At 43.5% G+C, this 13,028-nt stretch overlaps 1 protein-coding gene and 1 long non-coding RNA gene across 2 annotated transcripts in view; one reads left to right on the top strand and one right to left on the bottom strand.

Annotated features, from left to right (window-relative positions):
- The window catches only part of LOC134291769 (uncharacterized), a 582,206-nt gene that overhangs the window by 529,146 nt on the left and 40,032 nt on the right, over positions 1-13,028 (bottom strand). The gene's annotated exons all lie outside the window — the stretch shown is intronic.
- LOC134289989 (uncharacterized) lies at positions 1,272-1,885 on the top strand. Its single transcript, XR_009998783.1, has 2 exons — positions 1,272-1,436; positions 1,505-1,885. It is a non-coding gene; the product is annotated as an uncharacterized LOC134289989 (long non-coding RNA).

Genomic DNA, 13,028 nt, shown 5'->3' with positions numbered 1-13,028 from the left:
GAATTTCATTAGAAACCCTTTGTTGCTACGGTAGTTTGCTACAGTAGATCGCTATGTCTCTGTTCTGACGGGATACTCTAGACGGGTCAAGCTTGGAAACAAGGCTTTAGGATGATTTGGGTAAAAAGTTGGGTAGCTCTTCGCTGGATGAATCGGTAGGGCTCTCGGGGATGAGAATATTGGAGAATCTATACATTAATGGCGAGAATTATTGCTGGCAGAATCGGACGGACATACGGGGCGGACCTTCTCGTGCTCTCAAGCAATTGAGAACAAAGCTAACTATTTTATAAAGATTGTATTGAAACAAGAAGACATCCAGTTATAGTTCAAATTTTATTTATTATTTTGATGGTGATTTCATTGCTGATAAACGGCCCGCTGATTGGCGTGGGGTTTTTACGCTGCCTGGCAATTAGCGGCCGACATACCAACTGGAACGGTGTCTTACATTATAACCGAAAACTGACTCCACCAGTGCACCATCATACATATAAATAACTAGCTGTACCCGGCAAACTTTGTCTTGCCTACTGCGTTTTTTGACGTTTCAAGTTTCTATCCAAAACCAAGTCCCCGGTCACAAAATGTATGGAAGATCGATTTTCAAAAACTCTCAATATTTCCATGTTTTTTGCCTCATAAACCTTCCTTGGGTGAAAACTTACAGAACAAAACTAAGACGATCAAAATCGGACCTTCCGTTCGCAAGTTATGCGCGGTCCCACGTATGCCACTACATTTTTATATATATAGATATACTTGATTCTTGAGAGCTTAGGGAACCGGAAGCCGATTTGCGTCGTTTCACACTTTCACATCGGTATGGTGCGGTGCGGCGGCGTTCACGATCACTTCAATAATGGAACGAGATAGTCTGCTCCGAGATTTCCTCCTGCTGAATCACGGATGACGCTTACGAGGACCAAGGAATAACCGATCCTTGGAAGGTGTAACCATGGGTGTGACGATGCTGCAAGGAACATACGGGCTTTCGGGAGCGTGTCATCGGAAAATACTGTGCTTCGGTGACGATGGTCCTAATGAAGAACTCCAGTAAATACCTACGACAAATGAATTTCAATGAAATTCATTTGAAGCTCCCGCGTCGAATCTGCTACTGTAGCATTTTTTTAGATCGCCTACTACCTATATTGATTCTAAAAAACTACTCCCGCATATGAAGAGCCAGCGATACATTCATCAAATTCAAGCAAACTACTGTTACCATTCCCAGCACTGACCCATTCCATTTCCTATACCCCCTGATATCGCCTAAATCTATCCCCTCCAAAATAAATGCACTTCAATCATGGCGCACGGTACCAACTATACCGAAACAAATCGCTCCCGGGAAATGTTCCAGCTAGGAGGATCATGCCTAGTCATGGGATGCTATAAAAGCCAATGTTGGAGAAGGTTTCGGCCTCTTTTGGGTAACAGAAATCCAAGCTTTAAAGTGGCTCGCGTTTTAAATCGAAGTTTCCATATTCCTTATATGTAGGAACAGAAATCAGCCTTGTGCCGTGTTACCGTACTGAAGTGAACCGTTGCCCGAGAGTTGTTCCCGATCGCTTTGTGCCGCTAATCCAAACGACGGGAACGAGACAACCTTGTGTGTAAAGCCTAAGGGCCTACACCGACGCGAAGTGATACACACCGTTACATCGTGTACCCGTGTCTGCCCGAAGCCATCCTGGGCCACCTCAAGTACGTCGACCAGCATCAGACGAGAGAACGAACGTCCCAGAGGTCGAGAAGTGTTCCTGGCCGAAAATCATTGGTCGCCGCCACCAGGTGATGTAAAGTGCAAACCTTTCAATCCTTAACCCTTCTCATTCCTCCATGTAAATATTAAAATAAATCTAACCAGTGAATTAAATTATGAATTTTGTTAGAGTGTAATTATTAGCACGTAAATCCCTTTTCTCTATCTCTGATTGTGTCGGAATTGAATTCGCGAAGCAAGTGTGGGAAGTGAGTCCACTTAGAAACGATTCTCCCGGATAGACCCTGAGAGAGAGCTTAAATGCAAATAGTTCTTAAATTTTCTTGTAAATAATTTATAGTGTTTTAAATGAATTAGTCTTTTCCTATTATAGTTTCCCATTGAATTCCATTAAATATGCAAGTGTTAAGTTACAAGTTCCATACGGGCACGCTCCATATGTCTTTCCACCAGCTGTCTCAGGCAGACGGAGAAAACCGACGTTGAACTGGCACGGCTGGATTCGCTATGCACCGTAATCGCGTCATCGCTGTGCTGAGCGGAACAGTCACCACATACAAATGTGCGACCAGCGACGCTTGCATTTACGCTGGCGCAAGTGAAGTGCTTCCATATCCTCCGCGCTATCTGGTCGTTGGCAATCGGGGCAACTGGATTGCTCGCCATTTCGTCCTTTGGATCCTTCCTTGTCCTGAATTCCCCGCAAGGGATGCCACGAATTTTGAAGTTTGTCAATGGTGTAGGGCGTAGGAAAAGGGCAAAACTGGGTTTGATAGCTTTTTTTTGTATTAAAGTGCTTCGACTGTAAAGAATGAATGTATCCGTAAGTATAAGTGTTCATAATATAACCTATTTCAAATGAGATCTTACAATTTGGTAGGCCTTTCGTCGTCTATGCACCCTATTAATCGATTACAACCTCTACCACGTGAGACCTAGTTTGATCATTCTTTCATTAGTTCACATTGTTATATAATTTTATGATATTCTTACCTTTCTTTTCAGGTATTCTATCGACGCGGTTGAAAGGATCTGGACTACGGACTCGAACGTGACTATGACCTCGGACTGCGCTACGGAATTATCGGACTTAGGAATTACTTAAGCATTGCAGACATAACCTCAACAAACCTCGAATATATACTATGGAGCGAACTCCAGCTTTTAAACATCCGTTGAACAGAGCTTCATAATAAAGGTTTTCAGAAGCCACACTTCACTTAATATTCAAGTTCCACTGATCAAATTCAACTATATTCACTACTACTATTTTGGGTAATTCAATAATTAATTTGTTTCTACACGTTTTCCACTATGATCTGACTTTGCCTCGTGTCTATCACTGAATGAAAGACCAGTATAGACATTAGACGTCATCCTTGATTGTCATCATAGCTGTCTGTCACAGATATCGCTGCGTCGCTTATTGCTCTTAGATACAACTAGTAGCCCACGTAGATTCGATGACCTATACTCAAGGGAGTTATTGGAGAATCTTAAAGAATCATTGGTAGATCCGATGACCTATACGCAAGGAAATTCTTGGAGATCCACAAACTGACAACGAACTCGCCATTAGACAACACATAGCACCATGAGGCTGTGTAAGCATAAATTTCATTCATAATGCTCCAATAGATCACCGATTACGCTTGTAGATCAGATGGCCTGAATTCCAGGGAGTTCTCGGATACACTTAAACTTTTAACCCTTAAACACTTCGTAAACGTCCCTTAACTCTTAACTCTTAACCCATAACTCTGCTTTTTTCCCGTTAACGAACTTTTTCTGTAATCTTAAGTACTCCAACTACTCTGAACACAATCAAATTCCATTTAGGTAACGTTACCTGAATGGATGGACCTAAATAGATTTTACTTAAATGGAGGTTTCAGTGTATTTTATTCATTGTATCTACTGCACGTCCAGCCTTACATTAGGAAGTTTCTATTTCCACGCGTAGAACTGCTGGACTGTAGCTCTCATAGTGCAATGCGGTCCGTTTCACCGAGATAGGGAAAATTAGATAAAATTTCCCATTATAACAACTTTACCCTTGAGAGCTGGTTGATGTTTTTGGCCTTGAATCGCACTCGAAATGGCTTCCTTTCGGGGCAGCCAGTAGAGGCAGGCAAATGATGTGACAGATTCCGATAAGCATCCAACGGCAGCAGACCATTCACATCCAGTATGGTGGGCCGACAGTCGTTCCAGAAGAGGGTTGAGGAAGGTAATTGAGAAAATCATTTGAATGAAATTTGATTTGGGGGACGGCTTTTACGAATGAGATTGAGAGTGTTTTTGCGCTTCCAAATTGCGACTATTGCGTTAAACAGATCTTGTCAGTCCATTTGAGGGGGTTCATTTTTGGTTTTTATTGGTGTACCGATGTGAGAGATACAGTTCTGAATGAAAAGACTGAAATATTATGAAGATGAACTTGTACTCAGATGATGATTACCATCGCAATACTGTTTGGTGGTTTTAATGGACAGATGGTCGTGAATAGAGCTGGCGAAAGTGTTTTGAAACTACTATTGTTTTTCACAACTACTCGTTGTGTTGTAATTTTCACAATATTTGCATTTGTTCGTGTGGCAGACAAGACGATACTCTGCCCAAGAAAGACAGTGGAATTTCCACTATACTAGATGGTTCTGGTTCGACCGGAAATCGAACCTAGTATAGTCTGGTTGACTCCCCGATGATCTGCTTGACTGCCCAGACAACCAGTAATCGTATAAGATGTTGCATAAGATGATAAAGTGGAGACCATATGCGAACATGCCTCCATTTGGGCGCTTGTAAAATGTACGCATATCGCCTCCACTTCAACATCTTATTCAACATCTTATACGATCACTGCACACTGTTGCGGATGGCCTAAAAACGTGATCGAAATTGTTTTGACCATGAAAACATGATTTTTGATCTTTGGTGTCTTCAGCAAAGTTTTTCTATAAAATAAGCCCTAATTTATGTAAATATCAGTGTTGTGATCAATCCCCCTAAAAGTGAGAAACGGTTTCTAACTTTTTTATTTGTAAACTAAAAAAAGATGTTTGTTCAGAGAAGTTGTAGGCAATTTTACTAGAAACAACTTTGCCGAACATACAAAATTTCTATCTTTTGATTTGTATGTACATTTGAGGCGTTTTTTATGAAGCACCCCTAAAAATCAGTTTTTTGCTTATAACTTTTTCTATGAATTTTTCACGATTTCCAAATGTTCTAGCAAATGTTTTGCCTTATTAAAACGCGTAACTTTTGCGAAGAAAGTATATATCTATCTCTCATATTTAGCATGTTATTGGAAATTTCACTTTAAAAAATGCTTATGTTTGACATACCCATTTGTTAACTTTCGCACGTTTTCGCAGACCAGGATTTTCACATTTGAAAATATGGAACGAGTTTTATCTATTGCAAATATAGCCAGTTTTAGCCTGATTTCGCCTGCATATTTAAATTTACATACTAGAAATGACTATCATTATAAAATGTACTCAGTGCTTTTTTTACATGATTTTCCCACATGAACACGCAAAAACGTTTTCACAGAATCACTTGGAACTGCATCAGATGACTTTCCCATGAAACTTAAGTTTTTTTTTCAGATAAACAGTGGCTCTCATAGTAGTACGATAAGTCTTTTCCACAAAATAATCGATATTTTTAAATGCTCTTGCTAATGCTCATAAAATTTTTCGTGTTCATGTACACTTTGCGAAAATGTTAATTTGCAGAAGGTACAAATAACAACAACTGATGTTACGATTAATATTGATTTCATTTGTTTACTTGAAAAATGAAACTTATCTGTTAATATTAACACATATCATTGATTACTGTCATCATTAAATGTATTGCTTCCAGTTACTGTTTGTATGTTTTTCTGTCCGAGGAAGCACAAGAGTCACGCAACAAAACACCAGAAATTACAGAGAGGATCATAGACGTAAGTTTCCAAAAATCTAAACTAACACAGATCTCCTACATCGTCTGCTTGAAACATCTGATCCCATAATAAGGAATATTGGACAATTTCCTAAAAAATAACTAGAACACCATAAACGTAGGATGCGAACAACCTTTTGCTCTAAACATATGACGAGATAGTAACTGGAAGCAATGAAATAAGTGATGACGTTAATCAATGATATGCATTAATAATAACAGATATGTAATAATTTTCAAGTAAACAAATTGAAACCCAATATTAATCGAATCATTAGATGCTGTTATTTAAACATTCTGAAAATTTACATTTCTGCAAAGTGTACATGAACCCGAAAAATTTTATAAGCATTGGCAAGATCATTCAACAATATCGTTTATTTTGTGAGCATGAGCATGAGCATGAGCATAGATGACCGTACTATTCGTAGTTGCTACTCCGTGATTGACCAGAACAATCGAAGTTGCACAAGGAACCAACAGACGGAGCTTGGGAGTAGCTTACTGTCCTCAATGTGCATCTTCGAGAATTCCAAACTTTATTAGGTCAATAACGGCGCCGGCCACGTCCTTACGGTCATCGAGGAAGGAAAGGAATGTTATTATGACGTGCGTTGCTTACTAAAGACCGAGATCACCTCTGCGTCTCCACGTCTGTCATGGGAAGGACTTTTTGTTAGTGGGGAGGGGAAAGGGCGCATGATATGAGTTCACTTTGGTAAGTGGAGTGATTCATGCAACCCTATTAATATCAAACCACTTATTTTCATTTGGACTAAAACAAAACACATGCCGACATCGAAGATGACGAACCATTCAGATAGTTTTCGAAGTGCGAAAATTAACGAAAGAGAAAATAAAGTGATTTGAACCAACGTGGCTTTGGAACTTGGGCCGACACTTGACGTGACGAACATTTCAATGTCTGTTGACTAAAATCGCAAAAAATGTTGTTTGTTGCATTTATCGAATCATAAATCGCCCCGTACGAAGATGAGCAGTCAAATAGACGACGACGACGACGACCGAATGAAAACGCGGCCTGTACACTTTGCCACCAAAAACTCACTCAATATCGTTTATTTTGTGGAAGAGACTTATCCTACTACTATGAGAGCCACTGTTTATCTAAAAAAAATCTTAAATTTTATGGAAAAGTCATCTGATGCAGTTCCAAGTGATTCTGTGAAAACGTTTTTGCGTGTTCATGTGGAAAAAACATGTAAGAAAAGCACTGAGTACATTTTTTGACATGTTGATCATTTTACAATAACACATTTTATAATGATAGTCATTTCTAGTATGTAAATTTAAATATGCAGGCGAAATCAGGCTAAAACTGGCTATATTTGCAATAGATAAAACTCGTTCCATATTTTCAAATGTGAAAATCCTGGTCTGCGAAAACGTGCGAAAGTTAACAAATGGGTATGTCAAACATAAGCATTTTTTAAAGTGAAATTTCCAATAACATGCTAAATATGAGAGATAGATATATACTTTCTTCGCAAAAGTTACGCGTTTTAATAAGGCAAAACATTTGCTAGAACATTTGGAAATCGTGAAAAATTCATAGAAAAAGTTATAAGCAAAAAACTGATTTTTAGGGGTGCTTCATAAAAAACGCCTCAAATGTACATACAAATCAAAAGATAGAAATTTTGTATGTTCGGCAAAGTTGTTTCTAGTAAAATTGCCTACAACTTCTCTGAACAAACATCTTTTTTTAGTTTACAAATAAAAAAGTTAGAAACCGTTTCTCACTTTTAGGGGGATTGATCACAAAAATGATATTTCCATAAATTAGGGCTTATTTTATAGAAAAACTTTGCCGAAGACACCAAAGATCAAAAATCATGTTTTCATGGTCAAAACAATTTCGATCACGTTTTTATGCCATCCGCAACAGTGTGCACTGGTTGGCTGGGTGCTTTCCAATGTCCCTACAGAACAATCAGACATCAATCAGCATCGCTAATTGTGCTACCTCGAGCAAACAATTGCATGCTGGATACGGTTTTCTAAACTTTTCTGTTTTTCGTCGTTTTGAATTCACCCTTCTTTCAAAGAGTACACTTTCGGCTTTTCGTTCTCCGCAAATCAAAACGATTGTTTTCGGGTCGGCGGGCGGCGGATCAAACACGCCTTACTTCAACCGGCTTTGTTTTCCCTTGATCCCGCTTATTGATTGAGTAAATTCGCTAAGCAAACAGATTGATTGATATTTGCTTAGGACTTGCTGGTACCTACTGCGTTGCCTTTCTTTTTATTGACTATCAATTAGGAAAGGCTTCTCTAACTGTCCGGATCCAGAGTTTGTTTTATCTTTGAAAAAAAAAAAATGCAATCTAAGTTTGTTTCTTTCAAACGTATGGTTTTGAAAACAAAATCGAAATGAATAAAAATAAGTTAAAATATAGTTTAAATTGTGCAAAGTTTCTTTTCGTCCCAACAAAAGCAGGAAACAAGTCAATTAAATAAAATTTCAACCCCCACTTACATCACACGCATTCTGTTACATACAAATTAATTGTGACGCTCTATCACTTAATCTGATTACCATAAACGCACAATTTATCATTCCCACTTGCACCGCAATTGACACCGTCATTATCGTCTTGGATTTTCCCGTTAAGTGCATCGATTTTTTTCCTCATGCGGATTACGGTTCATCCCCCTAAAAAAAACTACACATGAGCCGTGAACCAGAAACGCTCGGAACGACAGCAGCATAACCAGAGCGGAAACCAATAGTGCAATCAATAATCTTCAGTGTCCCTACCCTCTACCTTCCCAGCTGTAAACTAGTCAATATGACTTTAGCTGAGGACACGTGACCTCGGCAGGGGTTCTGATTCTTTAGGACTTTTGGTAATCTCTACATAGGGGAAAAAGGTCAAATGTGGGGCGCGTTTTTGGAAAATCTTTAACATCTCGTATTAATATATTCTATATGATTTAACAATATGTGTCTTTTGTATGGGAAAAGTACATTAATTGTTTGCCTGACATTTGGATATGGGGTTTGTTTCTTCTTTAGGGGTAACAAATGTTACTTTTTGTACAATATTAACTGCTATCACATATAAGGTACATAAATGTGGTTAGTATCCAATCTACGAATCTACCGTAACTACGCCAACGCTAACGCAAAAATTAACTGCTATCACATATACTTATTTGCACAGCATCACAATGAGGATAAAAAATAACCAACAACACGCCACAATTCTTGGTTTGCGGTTGCTGCTCTCCATTCCTTGATCACCCCAGCTGGTTCGCCCATCGTGATCCCTGCGCCACTAGATCACCGGCAACTTTGTGCCAACTGGATCAGTAGAGAACACCAACTTTGCAAGGTTGTTATCCAGCATTCTTATAACATGCCTTGCCCTCCGTATCCTGCCGGTGTTGGCAACCTTGATGCTAGATTCGCCGTACAGTGCAGCGAGCTCGTGGCGAGCTCCTTCGCAGCCACACATCGTTCTCCTGCAACTGCCAAAGGTCCTCTTTGAGCATGATGCATGTCTCGTATCCGCAGAGGAATACCTATACATAATACCTCGTACAATCCAATGGCTCAGAAGGTACTGACGAAAAAGCGCAGGTGGGAGCCCCAACAACCAACGAAGGTGGCTCCCCAGTATACATTCCTGGACGAGATCACCGTCGCGACGGAGAGGAGCTCACAGCCGCACTTAAGCAGCAGTGCGAGGTAGATGCACCCAGTACATCGGTCCACCTGCGAAAGGGTCCGGCAGGCACGCAGATCGCCCACGATCAACCTCCTCGTAAGTGGGCAGCAGGGACTATAGTCCTGGGGCCTGACGAACCTCCCGTTTGCGAGTCAGCCGCGTAGTCGCCGACTAAGAATAGGACTACTAACCCCAATTCAAGGTGTCAAGCGACCCGTGCCGAGGAATGAGCGATCGAGGGGGTGAAAAAGATGCCCGATCTTTAACGGAGTCTATGGAGTACCTGGACACCCCCCACAGTAAGCTGTCCCTTACCGCGTTAATGCAGAGGGCTCTGGCGTGGTGGACATTATTTCCCGTGCTACTCGTGGGATGAATCATGAATAAAAATCTTAAAAATCAGAATCAAGGTGGAAGCAGTGGTGCGATCAACCCCTTCGCAAGGAGCAGGTTTATGAGGTCTTCGACAAGGAGAAGTGAGGAGTCAGGCGCTGGGGGCTGCGTACGCAGCTCAAGCGTGGGAGCTCCAGTCCACTTCCCGGTAAGCCAGCCGGTGGAGATAATGGACGGAGCATGGCTGCTGAAGGCCGCCAGCCAAGAAAATAAAGGACGGTTCGCAATAGAGGTGGCTGAGCAGCAGCTTGGCAAAATCATCGACTTTGCGTCCACTAAGTCCAATATAAGCAAGGACCTTAAAACGGCCTTGCTTCGACTTAGGGTGTCGATCGATAATGCCAAGCAGGAGCACGCGGTACTCGCGAAAGTTCCAAAATTTACTCTAACGGAGGCCTTCTCCTTCGCAGGTAGTCCAAAGAAAGTGGATGCGACTGCTCGCGACAAACGAGACAAGCACTCGCAGAGGCAGGCGAGGCAGCCGTCAGGTGAGGAGCTGTCTGGCGGCGCCCGCAAAACCAGGTTCATAATTATCCCGGTAACAATGCCGGAAAGTCGGTTCCCGGAAAGCTGAGAAAGATGAACCTGAAAAGGTTGGCCCGTACCGGAACGATTGGAACAAGGGGTTGCGACCGTTGGTGGGCCCTCAGCAGCCACAGAATAGGGCGATCCAAGGAGAGGACCCCCCTTGGACTAAGGTAGTGCGGAAGAAGAAGAAGACGAATCCCCCGATCGAAGTACAGGACGCCAAGCCAAGGCGTGGAAGAGTACGTGTCAAGCGCGAGAAAGGCGACGCGCTCGTCATCAAGACGGAACAGTCCAAGTACTCGAACGTTTTGAAGGCGATGCAAAGCGACGCTAAGCTTGAGGGTCTTGGAGCTGACGTACGCAGTATTAATAGATTGATTGATTTGCCTACTCGTACGGACGAGATGATCCTGGAGTTGAAGCGCGAGAAGGATCACAAGGGCGCCGCCTACAAGAGGCTGGCAGAAGAGGTCCTTGGTGAGGGTGTAGAGGTGAAGGCTCTTACACATGAGGCGACTCTGTAGGTCAAAGACCTAAACGAGGTCACGGAAGGGGCCTGCAGGGACACAGATAGCTTTGGTTCAGCTACCTGTGGCTGACGTTAAAAAGTCCGTTAAAGTAGAGAAGATAAAGATGGGCTGGTGCGTATGCCCTCTGACCTTCCACGAGCCACCAGAGGTTTGATTTAGGTGTCTGGAACAAGGACACAAGTCATGGGACTGCAAAGGCCCTGACAGGCGCAAACTGTGTAGGCGATGCGGCGCTGAAGGTCATAAGACCCAAAGCAGCACGAGTCCACCCTTCTGTATGATCTGTACCGGGAAATCCGTGAACAACAGACATCCAACGGGTGGTCCAAGGTGCCCGGCCATCAAGAAAGCCGTGGTGAACAAATCGCAGTGCAGGTAACGCAGCTGAAACCTGAACCACTGTGACGCGGCTCAGCAACTGCTTTGCCAGGCGGTTTCTGAGTGAGAGACGGATTTCGCCACCATAGCGGCCCCATACCGAGTACCCGCCGGCAATGGCAACTGGGTCGCGGATGGTTCCACAAAAATGGCGGCGATATGGACGACGGGTAAATACCCCGTCCAGGAGTTGGTGTCTACTACCTATGAGGGTTTCGTGGTCGCCAAAGTGAACGGGGTTTTCTTCTGTAGCTGTTATGCGCCTCCGCGGTGGCCGATCGAGCAGTTCACACAAATGCTGGACCGCATAACGACCGTGCAAACAGGGCGAAGGTCGGTGGTAATAGTGGGTGACTTTAATTCCTGGGCCGTGTAATCGAGAAGCCGTTTCACGAACCAACGGAGTCAGATCCTGCTAGAAACACTGGCCATCTTAGATGTCGACTTGGATAATGTCGGTACCAAGAGTACCTATAGTCGAAACGGAGAGGAGTCAATTATTGACGTAACCTTTTGTAGTACTGGCTTAACAAGTAGGTAGTTCGAACTGAAGAATAGTCGATAGCTAAACTCACAGCGACCACCTGGCGGTTCGCTACAGTATCGACTACAACAACAGCAGACAGCGGATAGAAGAAGAGGCGGCTAGGCCAAGGCCAAGCCCTCGCAGGTGGAAGACATCATACTTCGACGAAGGGGTATTTAGGGAGGCGCTCTGCCGTGAGCGAAACTTAATCGGTTTAGACGGCGACGAGCTGATAGCGGTGCTCTCACGTGCGTGTGATGCGACCATGCCTAGGCGAGTCCACCCTAGAAATGGGAGGCCACTGGCTTACTGGTGGATCGACGCGATTGCGGACCTGCGCCGCGCCTGCCTACGGGCTAGGCGGCGGATGCAGCGAGCACGATCAGAGGAAGAGCGAAACAAACGGCGGGTGGTGTTCGCTGCTGCAAAAGCCGCGCTTAAGACCGAGATAAGAGCAAGCAAAAAGGCCTGCTTTGAGGGTCTCTGTCAGAGTGCCAATGCGAACCCGTGGGGTGACGCCTACAGGATCGTTGTAGCCAAGACGAGAGGTGTAATGGCTCCTACAGAGCAATTTCCAGAGATGCTGGAGGGGATCAGCAAAGGGCTTTTTCCGCGTCATGATCCTAGTCCTTGGCCTCCTTTCGTAGGACAGCTGAGGACTGTGCCTGACGATGAAGAAAGGGTCACCGATGTGAAACTTGCGGGGATAGCAAAGTCCCTTGCGTAGGTAAGGCCCCTGGTCCAGACGTAGCTATTGCAGAGGCGCCCGAGATGTTCAGGTCTGCTATGCATAAATGCCTGGACGAGGGAGTTTTCCCAAAAGCTTGGAAGAGGCAGAGCCTGGTTCTATTGCCAAAGGTGGTGAAATCACCCGGAGACCCGTCGGCATACAGACCAATATGCTTGATAGACACGCCGGGGAATATCATCCTCAATAGAATGCTGAGGTTCACCGAGGACGAAAATAGTATTTCGAGTAACCAGTACGACTTCCGAAAGGGGAGGTCCACCGTAGACGCTATGGATGTAAGGAATGCGTTTAATAGCGCCAGCTGGCCTGCTATTGCATATGCACTCTTGCGTCTGGGGTACGTATACAAGATTCTCGAAAGTTACTTTCAGAATCGAGTACTAATTTACGGACGGAGGTGGGCCGGAAGTGCTTCCACTTAGCCTCAGGAGTCCCGCAAGGTTCCATCCTGGGTCCGGTGTTATGAAATGTCATGTACGACGAGGTGTTGAGGTTAGAATACCCAGTGGGAGTGGAGACTGTCGGATTTGCCGACACCATT

This window comes from Aedes albopictus, chromosome 3 (genome assembly GCF_035046485.1).
Source record: "Aedes albopictus strain Foshan chromosome 3, AalbF5, whole genome shotgun sequence".
NCBI classification, from domain to species: Eukaryota; Metazoa; Arthropoda; class Insecta; order Diptera; family Culicidae; genus Aedes; species Aedes albopictus.
This window is presented reverse-complemented; position numbering and strand designations above follow the sequence as displayed.